The sequence below is a fragment of the Rutidosis leptorrhynchoides genome, chromosome 6 (assembly GCF_046630445.1).
Source record: "Rutidosis leptorrhynchoides isolate AG116_Rl617_1_P2 chromosome 6, CSIRO_AGI_Rlap_v1, whole genome shotgun sequence".
NCBI lineage: Eukaryota > Viridiplantae > Streptophyta > Magnoliopsida > Asterales > Asteraceae > Rutidosis > Rutidosis leptorrhynchoides.
This window is the reverse complement of record NC_092338.1, coordinates 351,820,780-351,848,233: the sequence shown is the minus strand read 5'-3', so window position 1 is coordinate 351,848,233 and position 27,454 is coordinate 351,820,780.

The following is a 27,454-nucleotide window of genomic DNA, read 5'->3' as shown; positions in this document are numbered from 1 at the left end:
GATGTCCAAAATAGGAGCTGAAGTTGTGTGCGCCAAGAAGGCAATTCGCATTCCTCGTAAGGATAGAACGCCATTAATGATTTATGGAGAGAAGGGTAACTCAAAGCTAAAACTCATTAGTTGTTTGAAAGCTCAAAAGTGCTTGAAGAAAGGGTGCTATGCTATCCTAGCACATGTTAATAAAGTCGAAATGAAGGAAAAAGTGAAGAGCATCAACGACGTGCCTGTGGCAAGAGATTTTCCTGAAGTATTTCCGGAAGAGTTGCCGGGATTACCTCCATTTAGATCTGTAGAATTTCAAATAGATCTAGTACCAGGAGCTGCACCAGTGGCTCGTGCTCCTTATAGAATTGCACCATCTGAGATGAAAGAGTTACAAAGCCAGTTACAAGAATTACTGGACCGTGGTTTCATTCGACCGAGCACTTCACCGTGGGGAGCTCCGATTTTATTCGTCAAGAAGAAAGATGGATCTTTCCGAATGTGTATAGATTATCGTGAATTAAATAAGTTAACTATCAAGAATCGGTATCCACTACCGAGAATTGATGACTTATTTGATCAATTGCAAGGATCATGTGTTTACTCAAAAATTGACCTAAGGTCGGGCTATCATCAACTACGCATTAAAGAAGAAGATATTCCGAAAACTGCTTTTCGGACACGCTACGGTCATTATGAATTTTTGGTCATGCCGTTTGGGTTGACTAATGCGCCAGCTGTATTCATGGACCTCATGAATCGAGTTTGTAGACCGTATTTAGATAATTTGTTATCGTTTTCATTGACGATATTCTTATCTATTCCAAGAGTGAGCAAGAGCATGAGCAGCATTTAAGATTGGTATTAGAATTGTTAAGAAAAGAACAATTATACGCCAAATTTTCTAAGTGTGCATTTTGGTTAAAAGAAGTGCAATTTCTTGGTCATGTTGTTAGTAGCAAAGGAATTCAGGTTGACCCAGCTAAAATTGAGGCCATTGAAAAATGGGAGACTCCTAAGACACCAACGCAGATACGCCAATTTTTGGGTTTAGCCGGTTATTATAGAAGGTTTATTCAAGATTTTTCCCGAATAGCTAAACCATTGACAGCGTTAACACAAAAAGGGAAGAAGTACGAATGGACCTCTGAGCAGGAGAGTGCATTTCTATTACTCAAGAAGAAGTTGACCACGGCACCTATTTTATCGTTACCTGAAAGGAACGATGATTTTGAGATGTATTGTGACGCTTCGCGATAAGGTTTTGGTTGTGTTCTTATGCAACGAAAGAAAGCTATTGCATACGCATCCCGACAATTGAAGATTCACGAGCAGAATTATACGACGCATGATCTAGAATTGGGGGCAGTAGTGTTTGCATTGAAGATATGGAGACACTATTTATATGGAGTTAAATGCACTGTGTTTACTGATCATAAAAGCCTTCAACATATTTTCGATCAGAAACAGCTGAACATGAGGCAACGTAGGTGGGTCGAGCTGATAAATGACTACGATTGTGAGATTCGCTATCATCCCGGGAAAGCGAATGTAGTGGCCGACGCTTTAAGCAGAAAGGAACGGGAACCAATTCGAGTACGAGCGATGAACATAAAAATTCGCATGAATCTCAACTCACAAATCAAAGAGGCTCAACGAGAAGCTCTTACTAAAGAAAACATAGGAAATGAAATAATGAAGAAGTATGAGAAGCAACTCGTTATACGAGAAGACGGAATTCGATATTTTGCAAACCGTATTTGGGTACCGAAGTTGGGTGGATTAAGGAAGTTGATATTGAATGAGGCGCACAAGACAAGATACTCGATACATCCTGGAGTTGGAAAGATGTACCAAGATCTTAAGACACATTATTGGTGGCCTAATTTAAAGACAGACGTTGCAACATATGTTGGGAATGTTTAACTTGTTCTAAAGTTAAAGCAGAACACCAGAAGCCGTCAGGGTTACTTCAACAACCAGAAATCCCAGAATGGAAATGGGATGGTATTACCATGGATTTCATCACAAAGTTACCTAAGACTGTATGGGGTTATGACACCATTTGGGTAATAGTTGATCGTCTCACCAAATCTGCACATTTCTTGCCTATAAAGGAAACAGATAGAATGGAGAAACTATTACGACTGTACATAAAGGAAATTGTTTCAAGGCATGGAATACCTATTTCCATTATATCCGATCGTGATAGTAGATTTACATCAAAGTTTTGGCAATCACTACAGGAGGCCCTGGGAACCCGTTTGGATATGAGCATCGTATATCATCCGCAAACTGACGGGCAGAGTGAAAGAACAATTCAGACTCTTGAAGACATGCTCAGGGCATGTGTGATCGATTTTGGAAACGGATGGGATAAATATCTACCATTAGCAGAATTCTCGTATAATAATAGTTATCATGCGAGCATTAAAGCTGCACCATTTGAAGCACTGTATGGAAGGAAGTGTAGATCCCCTATCTGTTAGAATGAAGTAGGAGATTGACAATTAACTGGTCCCGAGATCATCCATGAAACTACTGAGAAGATAGTGCAAATCAAGGAGAGATTGAAAACAGCCCGTAGTCGCCAAAAGAGCTACGCGGATGTCCGAAGGAAACCATTAGAATTTCAGATCAGTGACATGGTTATGCTAAAGGTGTCACCTTGGAAAGGTGTAATACGTTTTGGAAAAAGGGGTAAACTGAACCCAAGGTATGTAGGCCCGTTCAAGATCATCGAACGCATTGGACCGGTAGCTTATCGACTCGAGTTACCACAACAACTCGCCGGGGTACATAATTCATTTCATGTCTCAAACCTCAAGAAATGTCTTGCAAAGAAAGATCTCAACATTCCTCTTGAAGAAATCCAAGTCGACGAGAAACTACAATTCATAGAAGAACCAGTCGAAATCATGGACCGTGAAGTTAAACAACTCAAGCAGAGCAACATACCAATCGTAAAGGTTCGTTGGAATGCTCGAAGGGGTCCCGAGTTTACTTGGGAACGAGAGGATTAGATGAAACAAAAGTATCCACATTTGTTTCCCGACAACGCAAAATAGGTACAACTTTAAAATTTCGGGACGAAATTTATTTAACGGGTAGGTACTGTAACGACCCGGATTTTTCCGATCGTTTTATACTTATGAGATTAATATTTACATAAAATAAACCTTACCAACATGATAAGCAATCCAAACTGGTGAGACTTATGTTTTTGAAAAGAGTTTCACACAACGTTTGACCGTCCAATTTGACCGATGATATCACGAACTATATAACACACGATAATTATACGATTATGTATATGTACATATCTATACATATTTAACATGATCTAAGGATGGTTTAACATTTCATTGTGAACTAACAACAATGAGTTATAAGTATACTTTGAGACCACTAACTTAAGTTTTCAAAACGATAACTATATGTAACGTTCTTTGACATATATACTTACAATCTATAATGTGTTGGTGATCTATGTCACCAATATGATTTAAGTGTAATGGGATTAATTTGTAACCAAAATAATCTTGATAAATATCGAACAAGTTTGGGGAAGTGTGGAGTGCACACTTGTTTGAACTTATCTTGATTATGACGGGGGTTCGGGGGTAGCGCCCTCGATAAGCGGGATCCAAGGGGTGGCAACCCCTGGCGGGGTCCAAGGGGTAGAGCCCCTGGCTGGGGTCGAGCTGCCAGGTCAGCTTTGAAATTTTTTTTTTGGGCTAACATTGCTTTATTAAAAATGTTTTAAAATTTTATTTTGGCCCAGTTTGACCCAAAAATAAAAGCCCAGTTTTGAGCCTCTTTTACAGTTATAAACCCGTCCATATTTGAATTCTCGTTCCGATTCCTCAAAATTTCTACAAGTATATCTAGGGTATATGTAACCGTATCATACCCAGCTTCTATACGTATTTACTATTGGTATATACCAACAATAAACTTCAATGATCATCCACTAGACATGATGTTACATGTGGGAACCAGCCATTTAACCTCATGTGTGACTTTTGTGCAAGAAAACAAACTAAATCTCCTATATATCCATCCCATAATCATGCTATTTTGCACACACACACACATACAATTCCATTTCCAATTTTCTTTCAAGTTAATTCACTCCCTAATCTCTCTTCATTTACCTACTCAAGAACGTATCAATATAGTCATCCAATTTCAAGGAGATTACTTCCAATCTTTCAATCCCACTCCACCACTCTTTTGATTCCAAGATTTTTCTTACCTTTTCCAGTAGCTTTATCCAAGTAACTTGAGGTAGTAACCTTATTCATAACCTTATTTTATTCATATTTATATAGCTATCTTATTTTGTGTTGTAAAATTTTAACAACAAGAACATAGTTTGAGTGATTTCAAACTTGTTCGCAAACTAAATAGATCCTTCTAATTTGATTTTAAAAACACTTCAAGACCTGTAATATATCATTTTATGACAAAATCGGATTAATCATATCTTGGCTAATTAACATAATATTTAATATATATTTACTTATGATTTGATTTTATATATTTCAGGACTACTCGTAAACAACACGAGAAGATTAATCATAAGACCTCATGATTGTACGCAACACGTCATTTGACAACACGGTACTTTATGTACGCAACACGTCACTTGACAACATGGTACCATGGGTCGAGATTAATTCTGATCAATACGAATACGATGGGGTCTTTATTTATTTTATTTAAGTGACTAATTGTGGACCACCAACATCGGACTGCTAACTACGGACTAAGAAAATATTAAAAGTATTAAAAGTATATGTGTGTGTGTGTGTATATATATATATATATATATATATATATGTAACGATTACTTAAAAAGAAAATATGTTGATGTATTATATATATGGTTAGGTTCGTGATATCTATCGGAGACCAAGTCGAGTTAAATACCTTCAAGACAAAGGTGAGTATATAGTCCCACTTTTAAACTCTAAATATTTAGGGATGAGAATACATGCATTTTATGATTTACGTTATGGACACAAGTGATTAAAAATATATATTCTACGTTGAGTTGTACCACTGGCATACTTCCCTGTAACTTGGTAACTACTATTTACATGAGGTATTGTAAATGCGAATCCTGTTGATAGATCTATCGGGCCTGATAACCCCAACCGGACTAGACGACCAGTATTCAACGGTTGCACAGTACTTCGTTTCGGTGACTACACTTGGTACGGTGTAGTAAGATTTCATAATAAAGGGAATATGCAACGTTGATTAAATGTTAAGTATGGTTATCAAGTGCTCAACAACTTAGAATATTTTTATTAGAACGTTTATATATGAAATCTTGTGGTCTATATTTATAACGCTGCCGCCATTAAACCTATATCTCACCAACTTTATGTTGACGTTTTAAGCATGTTTATTCTCAGGTGATAACTAAAAGCTTACGCTGCAACAGGTTGAATTTAAGCATGATCTTGAGTATGCATATTTGTGTCAAAAATAAAACTGCATATCGGAAGATTTGTAATGTAAAATATGTTAGAAGTCGTATTGTTATTATCACATGTAAAGTTTGTAAGTCTAAGATTATCGCTAAACGATAATCATTATTAAGTTGTTTAAACCTTGTATTTGTAATAAAAGCTATGGTTTGTATTGTAAAAACGAATGTAGTTTTTGAAAAATGTCGCATATAGAGGTCAATACCTCGCGATGAAATCATATGTTATTGTATTCGTCCTTATGGATAAGGTCGGGTTATGACATTAACTATCCTTACGTATGTAGGTAACCGGTTTAATGGTTATGACGAAGCTAGAAAGGTGTAAGCCTTAGTGTCGCCAGAAGTCATGAGCGTTGAGCCGTAACATTCTTTAGATTTGTGTGACTTCGTGTAGTCGGTTGGCGTGTGACACCAGGAGTAGACCCCGTATGGGTCGAGTCTTTGGAGGCTCGGTGTTAGTAATTGGAGTTGGACAACGCAACGTCAGGTGCCTTCTTATACCTGCTAGTGCAACTTTTGACTCCGATGGTGTGATTGCTTTGATTTTGGGTACTACGAGGTGATTACGTGTATGTTTATTTGGGTTTATCTCTATGTTGACCGCGTTTGACTTATGATAGGTGATGAGTGATATCCGGAAGGATTAGCTCTTCGTTAACCACTTTTGGTTGTGATTGATGGTGAGCGGTTTCGGAAAGAACCGTTATTTGTAGGTTTTTGATGATTAATTGCCAGTATAAATTATGCACATAGCCGTTTTGTGCACATGGTTGTGAGTAATAGCCGTTTTTGGACACTTGAGTTTTGTGTGAAATAACCTTCATGCGTTTAGTATTGAAAACTATTGGTTGTTTTATACGCCAATGGTAGGTTCGGGAGGACCATGTTCTGTAATTAGTGATGCGATAGACGTGTTTCGCTCACATGTTGTTAAGGGGTGACAGTAGCCATTTTGTACACATTGGGTTTTGTGTTGCCATAGTCGATTTGGACGTTAGCGGTTTTGGTCGCTTACTTACGATGCTACGATAGCTGCGTACTAGCCGTGTTTGCGCACTACTAAGGATGTTAGGTAATAAGTGTAATCCGTAAGGATTTGCTTTTGTCCAGTTTTCATCATTTTGAGTTGTTGACCTTAGTTTGAGACTTGGTTGTTTTTATGCATTGTACTTGGTAAGGGTACGCTCAAGGATTGATATCTCGGTACGAGATCGATTGAGTTTTTCCCGATTGGAGGGATTGAGCAAATTCTTGTGCTCGGATTTGTGAATTTTAATAAATCACGGGTGACGAGTTGGTTATTAATGGTGAGTCTTAGAGAAGGATTGCCTAGAGAAGTTGGAAGAATACGTGGCGATTTCGCGTATTCTAAGTGATCGTTATAGACTTTGGATGTTGTGTGTATTGCACTTTTCGGAATGCGTGCAAATGTGTACTTAGTTTTTGGATAAATCTTTGGGTTAATGTGTAATGTGGTGGAATTCGGATTGTAACGTTTGTTGAGGACCATAGAGTGCGGTTCAGGGTGGTTAAGTGACGAGGATCACGAGGACGTGATCAATTCTAAGTGGGGGAGAGTTGTAAGACCCGTGTATTTTTCTTTGTACATATGTGTATTTATAAGTATTCAGGTGTGGGTTTTGTGGTATATAATTAAAAAGCAAAAGAAGCTGAACTGGGCATTTGGCCCGCCGCGCCACTACGGGCTGACAGATTTCCTCTTCTTTTTAAATTAGATATTTTGAGGGCAATTTGGTAAAATCACTTAAGGGCCGAATTTAATGCCTTAGATCAGTTTTGGAGCTTCATTCACTCCATTCCCAACAACCTTATCATCTTTAATTCAATTCTTGAGAGAGAGTGCATTTCAAGAGTGAGAAAGCTCCATTAAAGGAAGAAGGAGGTTGAATCGGGTCTTAGTGCGAGTTTTAAAGTCGTTCATCTAGTCGATAGCTACGTGGTGATTGTGTTGGTAAGTTATAAAACCCAATTTCTTACTTTAATTGCTTTAAGGGTTAGGTTTTGGGCTAGTGATGAACCAAAGACCCATTTTTTTAGTATTTTGGGTGATTATGGGTTATGAAGACTCATTGATGACTAACCTAGGGTTTGAATGTGTTAATTGGACTTTTGAGTCTTAAATTTGGTTAGTTAGTTGCTAGAACACTTTAATAATATGTAAATGGGTGTTATTTGGTATGGATGACCCAAATGGGTGTGTTGACCTTGAAATGGGTCAAATGAGTCTTTAATGACCTAAGTGGCCTAGCAAGTATGAAAACGAGTTAGCCTTGTGACCTAAATGTGTTTTAAACCCATCTTGACGAATGATTAGGGTTTTGGTGTGTGTTGACCCAAATTAGGGTTAAGGGTGCAAATGGGTTGAAATTGCACCTTGGGTCAAAATGGCTTAGAAAGGTGAAAGGGTTTGGTTGACCGACTTGAGTTTGCGTTTGATGATGTGTCTAATATGTTAGGTACGTTACTTTGAGGTCTTGCAAGCTCGGGTATCTTTTCACAAGACTTTGAGGTGAGTGGAATAATTATATGCGTATGTATATAATGTATCTATTTGTTGTAGCGTGAAATGTGTAGTGTCGAGGTGCTAAGAAACCATGTTTCACGTGAAGAGTGTAGCATCGAGGTGTTAAGATGCCACTCGGATGTAGCATCGAGGTGTTAAGATGCCACCTAGGAGTGTAGTGTCGAGGTGTTAAGACACCACTCCGTAAATTAATGAGTGATGCATCGAGGTGTTAAGATGCCACTCGGGGTGATGTGCCGAGGTGTTAAGGTGCCACCCTAGGGGTTAGTGGTGCGAGGTGTTAAGTGCCCTAACGGATGTTGTGAACACCGATGGCATTTTCGCGAGCTCCGTTCCCTTGTACTATTGGTTAACCATGGTTATTTGTGTTGTAAGCATATTATATTATTTGAGTTATATTCATATGCGGTTATTATGCTAGCTTGTGGTATTGGAGATTTATAGCTTGTTATTGTGACGATAAGCTAAGTGTGTATGCTAGCGTGTTTGCGGTTTGGTGTGTAAGTGTATGCAAGTAGGTATAATTATATATGTATTCGTATAATTATTGCATTCACTAAGCTTTGCTTACCCTCTCGTTGTTTACTATTTTTATAGGTTCGGTTGTGGACAAGGGTAAGGGCATTGTCATGGAATAGAGATTCCCGCTTTGTTGATTAGGGGACGCTTTTTGGAAGTTTAGTTCTTGGAGTTTGACCGAGACTTGGGTAGTTTAATCCCAAACTCCATGCTCGTAGTGTAGTTTGGTACTTAAACTTTTTGGCGGTCAAAACTCATATTTTGTATTAAACTCGTAAAACGGCCGAAGTGGGCCCCGCTTTGTAAAACTTATTTTACGTTTGAATTGTGTTAGTTTTAAATATTTGAATGTGTGGTTAAAAGCGTGTCGTCTAAAAATGTCGGGAACTGGTCGATCTTTTTCGCATTTTGAGACTTTCCGGACAGACCCGAATGGCGCGCCGCGCGGCCATCCTGGCGCGCCGCGCCAGTTCACTATGCAGCAAATTTTTTTTTTTATTTTGTATTTTTCACGTGGTTTGCTCGCGAGTTGGTTTGGGTTGTTACATAGCCCGATCCCCATATAGACTTGCACCTTCAGAAATGAAAGAATTATAAGACCAGTTGCAAGAATTATCGGACCGTAGATTTATTCGTCCCAGTTTTTCACCTTGGGGTGCTCCTATTCTGTTCGTCAAGAAGAAGGATGGATCTATGAGAATGTGCATAGATTACCGAGAATTAAACAAATTAACGATCAAGAATCGGTACCCATTACCGAGGATTGATGATTTGTTTGATCAATTGCAAGGATCAAGTGTTTATTCTAAGATTGATCTACGCTCCGGATATCATCAGCTGAGAGTGAAGGACGAAGATGTTCCTAAAACCGCGTTCAGAACCCGTTACGGTCACTATGAATTTTTAGTCATCTGTAGACCGTATTTAGACAAATTTGTCATTGTTTTTATCGACGACATATTGATTTACTCGAAGAACAAGGAAGAACATGAGCAACACTTAAGACTGGTACTAGAGAAACTCAAGAAAGAAGAATTGTACGCAAAATTTTTGAAGTGTGATTTCTGGTTACAAGAAGTACAATTTTTGGGCCATGTTGTCAGTAAACATGGAATTAAAGTTGACCCTGCCAAGATCGAAGCCATTAGTAAATGGGAAACACCAAAGACTCCAACACAAATTCGCCAATTCTTAGGTCTTGCTGGTTACTACAGAAGATTCATTCAAGATTTCTCTAGAATCGCCAAACCCTTAACTGCATTGACTCAAAAGGGAAAGAAGTATGATTGGTCCACGGAACAGGAATCCTCATTCCAGTTATTAAAGAAGAAGTTAACGTCTGCACCCATTTTGTCATTACCGGAAGGAAATGATGATTTCGTGATCTCTTGTGATGCTTCATGCCAAGGTTTAGGATGTGTATTAATGCAACGCACAAAAGTTATCGCATATGCCTCACGACAACTAAAAATTCATGAAAAGAACTATACGATGCACGATTTAGAACTAGGAGCAGTAGTTTTTGCACTCAAAATATGGAGACACTATCTATATGGCACCAAGTGTACAGTGTACACCTACTATAAGAGTCTTCAGCATATTTTTGATCAAAAACAACTCAATATGAGGCAACGTCGCTGGGTAGAGTTGTTAAACGATTACGATTGTGAAATCCGTTACCACCCCGGAAAGGCTAATGTTGTAGCTGATGCCCTAAGTCGGAAAGAAAGAGTAAAGCCTCTTAGGGTCCGAGATTTGAATATATTACAATTCGTACCGATCTCACAAAGCAAATTCAAGCAGCACAGTTAGAAGCTTTAAAAGAAGAAAACGAAAAAAGTGAAATGAGCAAAGGATTAGAAAAACAACTTGAAGTAAAAGCCGATGGAACCCTGTATTTTGCTGGTAGAATATGGGTACCAAAACATGGTAACCTAAGGCAACTAGTACTAGATGAAGCACACAAAACAAGGTACTCAATTCATCCAGGAAACGGGAAAATGTACCACGATCTCAAGAAGTTCTATTGGTGGCCTAATATGAAGACAAAAATTGCTACTTATGTAAGCAAATGTTTGACGTGTGCAAAGGTCAAAGCTGAGCACCAAAAGCCGTCAGGATCACTGCAACAACTAGAAATTCCGCAGTGGAAATGGGAAAGAATAACCATGGATTTCATTACGAAATTGCCAAGGACTGCAAGTAGTCATGATACTATTTGGGTGATAGTTGATCTTCTAACTAAATCAGCTCACTTTCTACCAATAAAGGAGACAGACAGTATGGAGAAATTGGCACGCCTATATTTGAAGGAAGTAGTTTCCAGACATGGTGTACCCATCTCTATCATATCTGATCGCGACACCCAATTCACATCACGTTTTTGGTAGTCATTACAAAAAGCATTGGGAACTCGATTAGATATGAGCATCGCTTATCACCCACAGACAGATGGTCAAAGTAAAAGAACAATACAAACATTGGAAGACATGTTACGGGCATGCGTGATTGACTTTGGAACCAATTGGGATCGACACTTACCGTTGGCAGAATTTTCATACAATAACAGTTATCATACGAGCATCAATGCAGCGCCATTTGAAGCACTTTACGGTAGAAAGTGCAGATCTCCTATCTGTTGGAGTGAAGTAGGAGAAAGACAACTTACTGGACCAGAAATTATTCATGAAACCACCGAAAAGATCATTCAAATACAACAGCAATTGAAAACGGCCATGAGTCGCCAAAAGAGTTTTGCTGATGTAAGAAGAAAACTGCTAGAATTTCAAGTGGACGACAAAGTCATGTTGAAAGTGTCACCCTGGAAAGGCGTTGTACGATTCGGTAAATGAGGAAAGCTAAGTCCTAGGTACGTAGGACCCTTTGAAATCACCGAAAGAATTGGAGCAGTTGTTTATCAATTAAAGCTACCGCAAGAACTTAGTAGTGTTCACGACACATTTCACGTGTCAAATTTGAAGAAATGTTTAGCTGAAGAGGATGTCGTAATTCCTCTTGACGAAATACGAATCAATGATAAACTCCATTTTGTTGAAGAACCTGTTGAAATCATGGACCGTGAGGTCAAACAATTAAAACAAAGCAAAATACCGATATTTAGAGTTCGTTGGAATGCAAGACGAGGACCCGAGTTTACTTGAGAACGTGAAGATCAAATGAAACAAAAGTATCCACATTTGTTCACTGATATCGCTCATGAAATAGGTACTACTCAAAATTTCGGGACGAAATTTTCTTTAACGGGGAGGTACTGTGATGACCCAAAAAATTTAGACTTATTTAAACCAATTCTCTATACGATTTATTATTTTGACACGTTAAACAAAGTATGTTAGATTGAGTCTCAAAATTTTAGAATTGTTTCATATATACAATTACCTTTGATTACTCTCGACGATTCATGAACAATGATATGTATGTATATATATATATATATATATATATATATATATATATATATATATATATATATATATATATATATATATACAAGTAAAAATGACTTTCCTACAGTAAAACACAATTTGCTACAGTAAAAATGACTTTGCTACAGTAAAACACTATTTGCTACAGTAAACACTATTTGCTACAGTGAAACCGTACTTGCTACAGTGCTACAGTAAACACTATTTGCTACAGTACACACTATTTGCTACAGTGAACACTATTTGCCACAGTAACACTGTTTGCTACAGTACACACTATTTGATGTCGACGAACTAGCAAACAAAAACGGAAAAGGCGGCCATGCGATCGCATGGCAAAAACACTGAAAACTCATGCGATCGCATGAGCTACAGGAAATGAAAAAGTATTATAAATACGCCAGTTTCCTCGTTTGGAAGAATCGCACAAATATTGATCTACGCCTCAATATTTATATTTAAATTTTAATTATAATTTTAAATTTAAGTTTAATAATAATAAGGTATATACGAGGGTGTTTTTAATTCGGGTTTCAAACCACTTTAAGCTAAGGAAATATTGGGTATTGTTCGGGGTATTGTTCTTGAATACAAGGCCAACCATACAGTCGTCTACCATCATTACGTCTACGCAATTTGCCTACGATATTGAGTCTCAATATTGAACTGTGAGTTTATAGTCTCCCTTTTTAAATACTTTAAATATTTTTGGGCGGAGAATACATGCAATTTATTTTAAATGCAATAAGACACAAGTACATACTAAATTCTACACTGAGTTAAACCGAAAATCTCTTAGCTTTGGTAACTAGTAGCTGCCAGTACATAGGATATGGACTGGTGGGCGCGAATAATTGTATATGGATCCATAGGGTTTGACATCCCCGTCCGAGCTAGAGTGCTAGCCTTTTAACGGACGTATGTTATTTGAGTTTATGACACGTTGGTTTGTGTGTATTAAAACAAATGGGGTAATTATCATTATAACGTTAAAGTTTAGTTACCAGGGTGCTCTGTTACGTAGTATCTATTGATAAACTTTTGATGAAATCTTGTGGTCTATCTTTATATACTTATGACTCGAGCAATTAAACCTATAACTCACCAACATTCGTGTTGACCTTTTTATCATGTTTTATTCTCAGGTCCTTAGACTGCTTCCGCTGTGATGTGCTTGTTGCCTGCATGGAGTCTTTCATGCTTTGTATAAAGTTTATTGCATTCTAAATAAAACTGCGTTGTGTAATAAATAATTGGACTGTGATGTCAACCTGTAAATTAAAGACTTATGTATTTTGGGGTTTTGCTTATACCTAAGCACTCGCCCACATGATTATGACTTTCTATGTTTAGAAAGTCACGTATTTTAATGAATGCAATATTTTATCAAAACGTATCATATAGAGGTCAAAACCTTACTGTGGAATCAATGATTAACGTGCCGCGTCAATAGCGATTTTGACGGGTCGTTACACAGAGATACCTGATCTATGCTCGTTTTCTTCAATTAATCATTAATGATGCTACACCTGAGTTACCAAAGCTTGAAGAGGATATTATTCACCTTAAGCCGATGAATCCGATTACTTTTTGAAGGATGGAGGAGACAAGAAATGAAGATTTGAAGCCTGATTTTAATAGAAAGCTTATTTGTCATCTGATCAAAGAAAACTTTCGACGCCCAGCTGGTAATGCGTAGAGAAATGATGATTCTGACTCTAACTATGAAGTTACTGATGAGGAGGAAGGTCAAGGTGATAATCAGAGAGGTACATGTGAAGTTCAAGGAGGAGGTAATGTTGATGATGAGATTATCGAAGGTGATGATGAAGCGATGGAAGATGATGTCAGCTTGATTCAGAGGAAGAGGAAAGGGAAGGAAGCGATGAATTCAGAACAGCCTGAGAAGAAGGAGAAAAGAACAAAACATCATTTTGTTTCATCTCAAAAGTCATCACAAGGAGGTTCGAAACAACAGGCTCAGAGACAACCATCCGGTTTCATGAAGGATGCAAGAGCTGTTGCTACCGTACCAAGGCCTGCCCCAACAACACCTCAGATCACACCATCAGAATTCAAGACACAGCAAAATCTGTTGATGTCTTTGATCACCAAAATAACCAATCTAGAGAATCAAGCCACTGAGGAGAAGAAGATCAGTGAAGCTAAAATTGAATCGTCGGTAGAAGAAAACAAGAGGTTATATGATAGATTGGGCCGTCAGAAGGGAAGGACGGAGAAGTTGAAGAAGAAAGTGTTGGCAATTAAGAGTGAGAATAAGGAGAAGTTGAAGGAGATGAGCGATAAGATCGAATCGATTACCTCTGGTAAAACTAAGTTGCTTAAGGAGAGAGGAGAAGAATTCTCTTCTGATTTGGGTGGTGATGACGAGAAGGATGAAGAAGAAGATGTTGGAACTGGAGGACCCTCTTTTGAGATACCGTTAGTGATACCTATTCAAAGCTTTAATGAATACGGTGAGGTCTTTACTGCTGAATATTATATGAATTATTCAAATGTTTTTAATGATGCAGAAAAGGGGGACGTTCCACCAAGTGATTTTCCGATGAAACAGCTTGCTGCTCTGGCATACGATAGCGAAAATGATACAGAGGATGCAGAGACAGTTGAAGCTGAGAACAAGGCTCCACAAGAAGAGTCATTTTCCAGTATCCCTCCTGAATCAATCCAAAATATCAACTTGAGTGATTTCAATAATTTGTTTGCTGATGAGAAGAGTGAAGATTCTGTTGGTAAGGATAATGTAAAAGAGGATGTGATTGTTGAATTCGAGGATGAATTGGTAACAGAATCTGATGATGAAGAAGAAGAAGAAGAATAAGTTGAGATTCTTATGCCTTCGTGTGATGACCCGGAAATTTCTGACCAAATTTAAACTTAATCTTTGTATGATTAACATTTTCGACACGATAAGCAACGTCTGTAAAACTGAATCTCAAAATTTTTGAACTACTTTTATATATTTAAATACCCTTCGGTTGTTTTCAATGATTCGCGAACAATTATATGTAAATATATACATATATATTATAACTTGAAAAGGTAACAATGTATTAATTGTTTGATACCGTACATTAAACTTATTGGTTTAAATATCTATTTGAATATATATGATAAGTTGAAATATTTATTATTAAATTTTATGTGTATTTAAAAACTGATTTATGTATATTAAAAAGATATATACATATATATAATTTCAAGTTATTTAGTAAACGATAGTAACATTCGTTTATTGATTCGATTGATATTTAGATAAGTTAACTAAAGCGTTTAAGATGAACCAGTAAAACACTAATTTGCTACAGTATTTTCAAATTGCTACAGTACCCAAAATGCTACAGTGTTTTCGAAAATCACTATTTGCTACAGTAAACGAATGAAAATGAAAATGTAAAACACTATTTCAAAATGAAAATGTATGTATTATATATATATATATATATATATATATATATATATATATATATATATATATATATATATATATATATATATATATATATATATATATATATATTAACAAATAGCGAGATGATGATTTATAGAAGTAAATGACCAAAACACTCAAATGTATAAGTTATACCTCGAGTGGTATGGTTTAGGGATAATTTAAGACTATATTTTAACAAAGGTACGAGTCACGAAACGTAAAAAGCGAGTTTTCTAAGTGTACGAAAATGCGTTCGAGAAACCGGAACCGGGACATAAGTCGAGTAAAAATGTACGACTTATCGGAACAAAAATTACAAGTCAACTATGCATGTGAATTTAATATAATATATAATTAATTATATAAATTAAATATATTATATATATTATATAATATTATGTCGACAAGCTAAATGTTAAAAGATCGTGAGCTGGAAATCTTGCCCATGCGATCGCATGGGAGAAAGGCTTGGAAGCCATGCTATCGCATGGCACTATATTGCTGGCCAAGTCTATATAAAAGCTCGACTTCGGTTCTGTTTTCTCACACACATAAACGATACATCTTATATTTATATTATTATTATTATTATTATTATTATTATTATTATTATTATTATTATTATTATTATTATTATATTTTTTTATTAAGATTAATGTTATTATTAATATAATTATTATTAGTATTATACATAAAATACTACGACGAGGTCATGAGCGTGTCACTTTCAAAATAGTTTTATGAGCGGGATAAAGCTAAGGAAATTATGGGTTATTGCCAAGGAGGTTATGGGTAATGTTCGGGGATATAATTATGAATCAAATCTAGTGTTTATCATCTCTGTTGCGTCTACGAACTTTTCTGAAATATGGAATCACAATATTGACACGTTGAGATCTACGGTTATTTGGTAATCCGAGTTTCGGTCACATTTTGGTGAACGACTATATATGCTGCTAAGGTGAGTTTCATATGATCCCTTTTACTCAATATATTTTTGGGCTGAGAATACATGCGACTGTTTATAAATACTGAAAATACTAGATTTATATGCGTGAGTTTCATTTGCTCCCTTTTTAATTGCTTTTGCAATATACATTTTTGGGCTGAGAATACATGCACTTTATTTTAAACGCAATGGATACAAGTACATACTAAATTCTACACCGAGTTTGAACCGACAATCCCTTAGCTTTGGTAACTAGTAACTGCTGGTTATAAGAACTGGTGGGCGCGAGTAGTTATATATGGATCCATAGGGCTTGATATCCCCGTTCGAGCTAGAGCGCTAGCCTTTTAACGGACGTATGCTATTTGAGAAGCGTACACGTTGGTTTGCGTGTATTATTAAGATGATTATACAAAGGGTATAAATTATATATACGTTAAGTTTAGTTACCAGGGTGCTCAATTTTGTAGAATATTTTGATAAACGTTTCTGGATGAAACAACTGAAATCTTGTGATCCACTTTTATATAATATATTGATAAACGTTTCTGGATGAAACAACTGAAATCTTGTGATCCACTTTTATATACAGATTATGCGAAACACTAAAACTATGAACTCACCAACCTTTGTGTTGACACTTGTTAGCATGTTTATTCTCAGGTTCCCTAGAAGTCTTCCACTGTTTGCTTATATGTTAGACAAGCTATGTGCATGGAGTCATACATGGCATATTTTTCTAGGAAACGTTGCATTCATCAAATCATCACCATGTATCTTATTTTGACTGCATTGTCAACCGAAGTACTATTGTAAACTATTATTTACAGTGATTGTCTATATGTAGAAATCATCAGATGTTGAAAACCTTTGATTTAAAGATTCATTTATGGTGTGCCTTTTCAAAAGAATGCAATGTTTACAAAACGTATCATATAGAGGTCAAATACCTCACAATGAAATCAATGAATGACGTATTGTCCATATGGATTTGAAGCGATCGTCACACTTCGCTTGAGCCATACTTAAATCCGTCACTCAACACATTAAGTGACTTTTTAAATTTGAGTAGTGATGTGAAAAGAAAGAAATTAGATAATTTAGAACAGGCGAGGAAGGTATACAAAAAACAAGTGAAAGAAGTGGATGTTTTAATTGAAAAGAACAAGAAAATCCGACATGAGAAATTGCTCGTTGAGAAAGAAAGAAAAGAGTTTGAGCTGAAGAAGAAGAAACTCCGAGCCGAGCAAGCTAAATCCGAGGCATGGAATGAGATTAATGAATGGTTCAAACGTGATAGGGTTAAAGTAAACAGAAATGTTGAAGAAGATGAGATCCGTCAGAGTTGGTGGAAACAGAACGTCATTAACCCTGATCAGTTGAATAAGCCAGAACTCGAGCTGAAGTTTGCTAGTTTCTACGAAAGGGGAAAGAGAACCAAGAAGTATTTCAAGGGTAAAATGCTAAGCTGGGGTTACTTCAAGGAGATCAATTGTTTCGTGATCAAGAGGGAAGGAGGAGTTGATTACATGGCACGTCCTAGTCACTTCAAAACTCTACCGTACTTCGAGATCATGCAACTTGCTAAGCTGGAGATGTTGAACGCTGAAGATTGTGACCTTTCCAGGTGGTTTCAAAGGAAACTCAGATATGAGTATAAGACAGGGAAATGGGACATCTTTAAGTCAACAGCCGCCAGGTTTTCCATGCATCTAACAAAGAGAAATTCTAAAGGTAGACCTGTACGAGTTGTTAAGTTCCGTCCAGTCAAGTACATGAAGCAATCTCCATTGATGCCCTTACCTAAGGATATTTGTAAGAACTTCAGATGGTGGTTCTATGATGAGTTGTCGGAGGAAGCAGTGATTTTGACTGCGATTGAAAAGGAATATGGAAGCATACAGTTCGACAATGTGAGCATTTTAGATCCTATGTGGCTGAGGAACTTATCGAGATTTGATGTGGAGACACTTCACCGCCATCACATTACATTCAGAGATGATCGAAAAGAGGAAGCTTTGAGATATCAACGTGTGATCGATGTCTTCTATGCATACCTCAATAGAGAAAGTGATGCTCAAAGCTCAAACCAAGTCCATGCCAGCTGATCTATGTCGAATTCTGTGTTGCTAGTTTGTATATTTGTTTTTGTTTTTCATGATGATGTATTTTTGGCAGGAGAGAGAATCTGGATATGTATTGATGTTAAACTGATGTTACTTTTGGACTTATATGTATTTCATGGACGTTTACTTTATTGTAATCGATGGTCTAGGTCCTAGGGGGAGTTGTTGATGCATTTTATGTAAGTCCCTAGACATCTAACCCACGTCCATTGCAGGTACTTCAGTTTATGGGATACCATGATCGCTCGTTATTATCCTATCTATGTTTGTATGTGGTTACAGGTACTGCAGGAATGCGATATAGATGTTTGACTTTGTTAGACTTAGGCAGATGTGCGAGTGAAGTCTCACTCGTACTGCTGACAGGCTCATCCGCACGGTTGATGCTGGGCTAAGTCACAATTATAACCTAAATGAGAAGACACGAGTGAGTGATCACCCGTACGGCTGATAAATCCAACTCGTACGTGTGATGGATGACTCGTACGGGTGAGTCAACAACAGGGGTATATAAGTGTTATGTTCTTCATTTTAGGTTAAGCCTCTCACACACACACATCACTCAGATCTGGTTCTCTAATCCGATTCTCTCTCAACCCAAATCACTCTAGTAGTGAATAATAGCGCTAGACATTAATCTAATCACACAATCCTTGTTGTGGTTTGGCTAATTTAATCCCAAAAAGCTCCTCATATTCACTTAGATTGGCTTGATTCACTAATTCCGCCTTTGTGTGAATTAAACCTGTTGATTTTGAAGTTGCTAGTCATGTTTCGTCAAATATAATTAAGCTTCCTTCAATAATCTTTTAAAATCATTTTTCCAAAACCATTTTGCATTTGTAAGAAAAACCTTTCATTAAAACAAAGTCTTTTGAGAAAGTTATTCTCATTAGCATTTTGATCACTGGTTTTGATTGATTTTAAGATTACCCAATCCTTGACTTATCCCTACCATTGAATTGTTAGCTTGATCCATTTTTCCCATGTTCTCAATGCTTCTAATAATGGACAATGGACTTTGATTACATGATTTGTGTTTGCTAGAAACGTGACACACATTCATTTCAAGTTTATCTTTTGATGAACCATAAATAGTTATCCTTTCAAGTTTTCTTTTCAAGGTGTTATTTTCATCAATTAAAACTTTGTTAAGTTGTCTAACTTTGTGTAATTCATTCTCCAAAAGTTTTACTTTGTCACGACTACTATCATACACAAATTTAATAGTCTTGTAATCATCTAACAATTCTTCATAATTAGAAGGATAGAATACATGTACCTTATTGCAATCCATGCTTGAGACATCATCTTCTTTGAGTGGAGATTCAACTTCTTCTTCTTCACCTTGACCATCTTGATCCATATCATTCCAAGAATTCATGAGGCAAAATCTTCATTTCCATTCAAAACTTTTGCTTGAGAATCACCAAGCTTCTCCAAATCCTTCCTTATTCCTTTACCCTTTAAACTCCTAGAGTTTTCTTCTTCTTGAGAACATAGTGAATCTCAACATTCCTTTGCACTTTCACATGAATTTATTTTCAACCTTTCTTCACTAGGAAGAATTCCATGAAGTAGTGAAATTACATCAATTTGTTTCAAAATATCATTGTTTTGAAATGTTGACTTCACTAGTCTTGAACTAGCTTGTAGAACAAAGTCTCCTACTTTGATTATTCTCCACAAGTAGTAATCCTTGGATTTGAGATAAGCCTCAAATCTTAATTTCCACACATCAATATCCATCTTATCAAAGATTGGTGCTTCTTTCACCAATTCTTCCAAGTATCCCATAGTTTGAGTTGATCCGAGAATCGTTGACTCAAGTTTTTGCACAAAACGAATTTTGACACCTTCAAAAATGTTTATAGAGCAATGATTTGAGAAACCACTCTGATACCAATTGTAAGTAACTAGAGGGGGGTGAATAGTTACTTAATACGTTTTTAACACTTTTTCGATTGATCACCAAATTCGATTAACTTTGATTAACTAATTCAACTCAAACTTGATGTGTGTAGTTGTATATGTTCAAAATGATAAATGAAGTAATGTAAAGAACATAGACACAAGGATTTATAGTGGTTCGGGTGGATGTTAACTAATCCACCTTAATCCACTCCCCGATTACACTAATCGGGATTTGTTGCTTCACTAAGCACTTTTTTCCAAACCCGGTGGAGATCCGATTTACAAGTCTTCAACTTCTTTGGTAAACAACAAACCTAATCTCTCTATCCCTTTGAAAGATCAACTCTAACATAGATCTCTTGGATTTAACATGACATCTAGGATGAAAGGAAATAATGAAAGATTCACCTATTCACATTCGAGAGGGGAACTCGAAAGGGATGATGTTATTGAATGGCACAAAGTCATAACATATTGGGGGTAATTTCTCGTGCAAGTGGGAGATTAAAGGTATTTCGTATGCTCGAGAGACATATTAAATTAATGTGGATAATATGTTTTGATCCAAGTCAGGTTATATTCAATAACAAGCTTACCGACTCCTTATTCGTATTTGATCTTAGCGATTGGATCGTTAATTAAGTATGCGACACTTGAACTTTAAGAAAAATAGTTTTCTTAAATATTACTTAATGTGTATATATAAATTATGGAATAATTTATATAATATGGATTTAATTATTTATAGGTTAAATAATTAATTAATTTATGTTACATTTTATATAAAACGATTTTATATAATAAAATGTATATATATAAATAAACATGGAAGTTTATTAAATGGTTTTATAAAATATAATTCTTTTATAAAACTAATATAAACAAATGTGGAAGTGGCATTGGAGTCTAAACTAGCATGCATTTGACTAGCATTTTAAGTGGCTACTTCTATAATTTCCATGTGCATATGTACCAAGACTTCTTGGAGACTCGACACACATGCAAACACATTAAAAACACTTCAAAAAAACTGCACAAAGCTCCTACATTCAGCTGTCCAGGCCGTGAGCTTTAGGGAGGGAGAAAGGGTTCTCAATCTTTTTTTTTGCAAGCTAAATTCAAGTATTAACAAATCCTAACCAAAGTACAAGGTGTTGGTGGTTAGCTTGGGGTATAACAACTTGAGGTTTCATACTTTTGGAGCTCCATTCATCATCATCATCTTCATCACTTATCAACAATCTAGGAGTAGGTATAAACTCTTTTCTTGCTTGTAGTTTGTAAGTATGTTTCACAACTTTATCCTAATTGGGATTTAACTTTAATTGGTTAAAGATTAACAAGTTCTTAATATGGTAATATACTTGCTTCTGCTTTATTTGGTTCTTAAAAAGGTTTTAAGTATTATGTTACTTGTTAAATCCCAACAATGGTATCTAGAGCCGAAGTTGTTGAAATATGCTTCGAGATGGTTATTATACTCACTATATATTTTGCATTTTATGTACATGCATGAAAGTAAAATGCAAAAAATTATATGTTTGGGTGGGTTTGTTGGTTTGGCCAAATTTTAGGAGGTTCCAAAAAGGTTTGGAACTTTCCATTTGGTCATTTTTTGTTGTATGTTAAAGTTCACAATCAAGCCTTGACCTTGTATTTGAATGGTTGCATGTTTGGTTGATTATTTATTATTCATTTGGTATGTAATATTAATTCATTCATTTGGTTTGTAATATTAATTATTTATTTGGTATGTAATATTAATTTTGGTTATGTAATTTATTTTATATTTGGTATGTAAAATAGATTAGGTTGTATTTTCATTTTTTAGAAAAATGTATTAGGATATATTTTTTTGTAAAAATGAAGATGCAAGATGAAGACAAGGAAGATGCAAGATTAAGTGGGAGATTTGAAATCTCCTACTTTGTGTTATAACCCTTAACCGGTGGCATTTGTTTTCGGCTAAACAAATGTCTACCAAATTGGCTTGATTGTGAACATATTTGTTTTGCATGCATGGTTGTTTATTGTGTTTGTATGTTTGGTTGCTACAAGTAAATCACAACTTAACAACAAGAAAAAATGACAATTTAATTGGTTAAATTAGACATTATTAATGACATGCATAACGACAATTTAAATGGTTAAATTGAAATGGCAAAAGGACATTAATAAATGGTTATTAAGAACACTAAAAGGATCACATATATAAAATGGTTTATATCAAGTAATTAGCTTAATTACAAGACACGAAAACAGTTTTTCATAAGTACCATATACTAAATGCATGTTAGTGTATGGCATAATTGTTTTCTTAAACTAGAAATTATGAAAACTTAAAATCCCTTTAATTAACAAGGTAAACAAGTTAAAACGTCATCCTTTTATGTGACACTTAAAAATATTAGGGAACTCATAATGGGATAAAGGTCACCTAACCATTATGAGCAAACTAATATGATTAAGGTGAATTTCGCACACTTGTGGGATAAAGGTCACCTAACCACTTGTATGTTAAATTTACATGTTTACACAAGTAGGACGACTTGATTTGGGAATCATGAACTTAGGGTCACCGAAGCATGAGAAACAAATAGGCGTTGATGGGATAAATATGCCATGCAAAAGGATTGCATGATCCCATAACTTAGAAGTTGCAAAAGGATTGCAATTGTCATATAATGACTACCTAGCTAAATCAAATGAAGGAATAAAGGTCACCTAACCGAAATTTGGTTTACCGTTGGATTCTAAAATTTAATAAATATCAATTGGATTTAAAAGGTATTGATTGTTAAATTAAAATTGATACTTAAACAACTTTGTTAAATTTTGTAGATGGTCGCCAAAAACAACAACATTCCAAACGCACCTATCAACTTTAACAACCTATCGTTGAGGTCAATCCTCGGAAAGGAAAAACTCAACCATACGAACTTCATGGATTAGTTTCGCAATCTAAGAATTGTCCTCAAACTAGAGGATAGGTCATATGTGTTGGAAGACCCCATTCCCGATCAACCGGACAAGGATGATACGGAAGGCATGACTTATTGGGAGAAATATTGCACCGATTCAGTGCAAGTTTCTTGCCTTATGCTTGGGACTATGATACCAGAACTCCAAAAGGATTTCGAGCATCATAGTACATATGACATGATCACACAATTGAAGGAGATGTTCCTTCAACAAGCTCATGTCGAGCGCTTCGAAACGGTTCGAGCGCTTCATGCATGTCGGATAGACAACTCCCAATCCGTTTCATCTTATGTCCTTAAGATGAAAAGCCTAATTGATCAAGTGAACCGTCTAAACTGCAACGTATCTAATGAATTAGCCACGAACCTTATCCTTAATTCTTTGTCAAAGAGGTTTGACACATTTGTAATGAATTACAACATGAATGGATGGGATAAGAGCATTGGCGAATTACATGCAATGCTTAAGACGGCCGAAGCGAGCATGGGTAAAAGGGCTTCACCCATGTTTATGATCAATGAAGGTGGGTCCAAAAACAATAACACTTCTAAGACAAAGGTGGCTAAGAGGAAAGGACCCGCCTACCAAGGCAAGGGCAAGGGAAAGGGGAAGATGGTTACCCCAACCAACAACAACAAGAAACAAAAGGTTGCCGGTAAAGCTAACCCCAAGGAAGATCTGTGCTTTGGTTACGGTGAAATAGGTCACTGGAAACGCAATTGCCCGGCCTACCTTAAGGAGTTAAAAGAAAACAGGGATGCAGGGCAAACCTCAGGTAATGTATATATGGTATACATTGAGCTTAGTATTACTTCTTCTAATACATGGGTATTAGACACAGGATGTGGAACTCACATTTGCAATTCTATGTAGGGGTTCAAAAGAAGTAGACAAGAAGCGGGAACATCAAGCCTCTTCATGGGAAATGGAGCTAAGGTGCAAGTAGTAGCTCAAGGAGACTATATTTTGAAGCTTCCAAGTGGTTTGGAGATTATTTTGAAAAATGTTTTGTATGCACCCGATTCATCTCGAAACATTATTTCTGTATCCCGTTTGAAACAATGTGGGTTTAATCTTAATTTCATTAATGATGATATCCATGTTTCTTTAAATAATGTGTTCTATTTCAAGGCTTCGCCTTCGAATGGTATTTATGAATTGGTTCATGATGACACATCATACAATAGCTCAATGTTCCATGTAAACACCAAGAAACTCAAAAGGGATTTGAGTGATTCCTACTTATGGCATTGTCGCCTTGGTTACATAAACAAGAATCGAATGCATACACTTCAAAAGAATAGACTTTTGAAATCAAATGAACTAGACTCGTTTGATGTATGTTAATCTTGTTTACAAGGCAAAATGACTAAAGCACCTTTCAAAGGGACCTATGAAAGGGCTAAGGACTTATTGGGATTAATACATTCGGATGTATGTGGACCCTTTAAGCCCATGACTAGGAAAGGTGAAAGATACTTTGTCACTTTCATTGATGACTTCAGTCGTTTCGGATATGTCTACTTGTTAAGACACAAGGACGAAACTTTTGAAGCATTCAAGGAATATCAAAACAAACTACAAAATCACCTCAATAAGACAATCAAGGTACTTTGTACCGATAGAGGAGGTGAATACCTAAGCGATGCTTTCCAAGATCATCTTAAAAGTTGTGAGATTATCTCGCAACTCACTCCTCCTGGAATACCCCAACTTAATGGAGTTTCTGAAATGAGGAACCGAACCCTAATGGATATGGTTCGATCAATGATGGCTAGAAGCTCGTTACCTCTATCATTTTGGGGTTATTGTCTATGCTCCGCGGCTCGTATTTTAAATATGGCCCCAACTAAGAAATTGGAACGAACTCCTCATGAGATGTGGTTTGGAAAACCTCCATCTCTTTCATACTTAAAGGTATGGGGATGTGAAGCTTATCCTAAGCGTTACGTCCCTAATAAGTTGAATGCTCGATCCACGGAGTGTATCTTCATAGGATATCCCAAGAATGATATGGGATATTATTTCTATGATCCATCCGAACAGAATGTATTTGTTGCTCGGAAGGCTGAATTCCTTGAAACTAAGTTCCTAATGGAAGGTAATAGTGAAAGGAAGATAGATCTTGAAGAGGTTCAAGATCAAGTAGATGATACACAATTAGTTGACACTAGCACTCAACATGAGAATGTTGAGAATGATCAAATGGATGATCAAAGTATACATGACGTTCACAGATCTGGTAGGATTAGTAATCCCCCTGAGAGATATGGGTTTCTCATGGATGGTTGCTATGTGATTGATTTGGATGAACCAATAAACTACCAAGATGCTTTATCAAGGATTGATAAAGATAAATGGCAGGAAGCCATGAACGCTGAGATGCAATCCATGTATGACAACCAAGTTTGGAAACTTGTTGCATAACCTACTGGCTCAAGGCTAGTTGATTGTAAATGGCTTTTCAAAATGAAAACCGACATACATGGAAACTTGGATACATATAAAACTAGACTTGTAGCAAAAGGTTTCACTCAAACTCAAGGGTTGACTATGATGAAACTTTTTCGCTTGTGGCAATGCTAAAGTCTATTAGGATATTACTTGCCATTGCTGCTCATTATGATTATGAAAAATGGCAAATTGATGTCAAGACCACTTTCCTAAATGGATATCTTGAGGAAGATGTCTATATGGTATAGCCTGAAGGTTTTGTTGATCCAAAATATCCTAAAAAGGTATGCAAGTTAAAGAAGTCAATATACCGATTGAAACAAGCATCTAGAATGTGGAATCATCGTTTTAATGAGGAGGCCAAGAAATTTGGCTTTATTAAAAATGGTGATGAAGCTTGTATATACAAGAAAGCTAGTGGGAGCACTATCATGTTCCTTGTATTATATGTAGATGATATATTATTATTTGGGAACGATATTCCGGCAATGCAAGGTGTTAAAACTTGGTTAAGTAAATGCTTCTCCATTAAGGATCTTGGAGAAGCACAATACGTTTTGGGGATTGGGATCTACAGGGATAGATCCAAGAAACTGATAGGTTTGAATCAAAGTGCATACATTGAAAAGATCTTAAAAAGGTTCAAGATGGACAACTCTAAGAAAGGTTTGGTACCTATTCAAAGAGGAACGCTTCTCAGTTCATCTCAGTGTCCTACCACGAAAGATGAACAAGAGAGAATGAAGAAAGTCCCGTACGCATCTGCTATTGGGTCAATCATGTATACAATGATATGTACTAGACTGGATGTGTCATGCGCTCTTAGCTTGACAAGTAGATACCAGAATAACCCAGGAAACAGTCATTGGATTGCTGTTAAAAGTATATTGAAATACCTTAGGAGGACTAAGGATACGTTTCTAATATATGGGTCTGGTGAGGAGGAACTCGCAGTAAAGGGTTACGTGGACGCAAGTTTCCAAACTGATCGAGATGATTCTCGATCACAATCCGGTTATGTCTTCACGTTAAATGGAGGTGCGGTCTCTTGGAAGAGTTCAAAACAGGATGTTGTTGCTTTATCCACTACAGAGTCAGAGTACATCGTCGCCTCATTGGCAGCTCAGGAAGCTGCATGGATGAAGAAATTCATCGACGACTTAGGAGTAGTCCCTTCCATTCAGGACCCTCTTGAGATCTTGAAACAACCCAACCCGTACTCCGTACGATATATATATATTTTTTTAAATATAATACACATTTACGCGCCAATTAAATATGTAACCCATTCCACACGATTCGTCAAAACACACTACGAGTTTAATGTCTACAAAAAGGCACAAAGGCCATTAACGAATGTGATACTAGTTTGACCAACAACAAATGATAGTTTATAATCCAAACGATACTCGAGCATGGTTTGGGGCTAAACTACCCAAAACGTTCGGCCACTTCAAAAGCTATCCCAAAAGCATCCCCTGTCAACAGAAACGGGAGACAACTAATCCAACCGTATGCCCTTACCCTTGTCCAAGCCGGAACCTATAAAATGGTAAACAACGAGAGGGTAAGCAATGCTT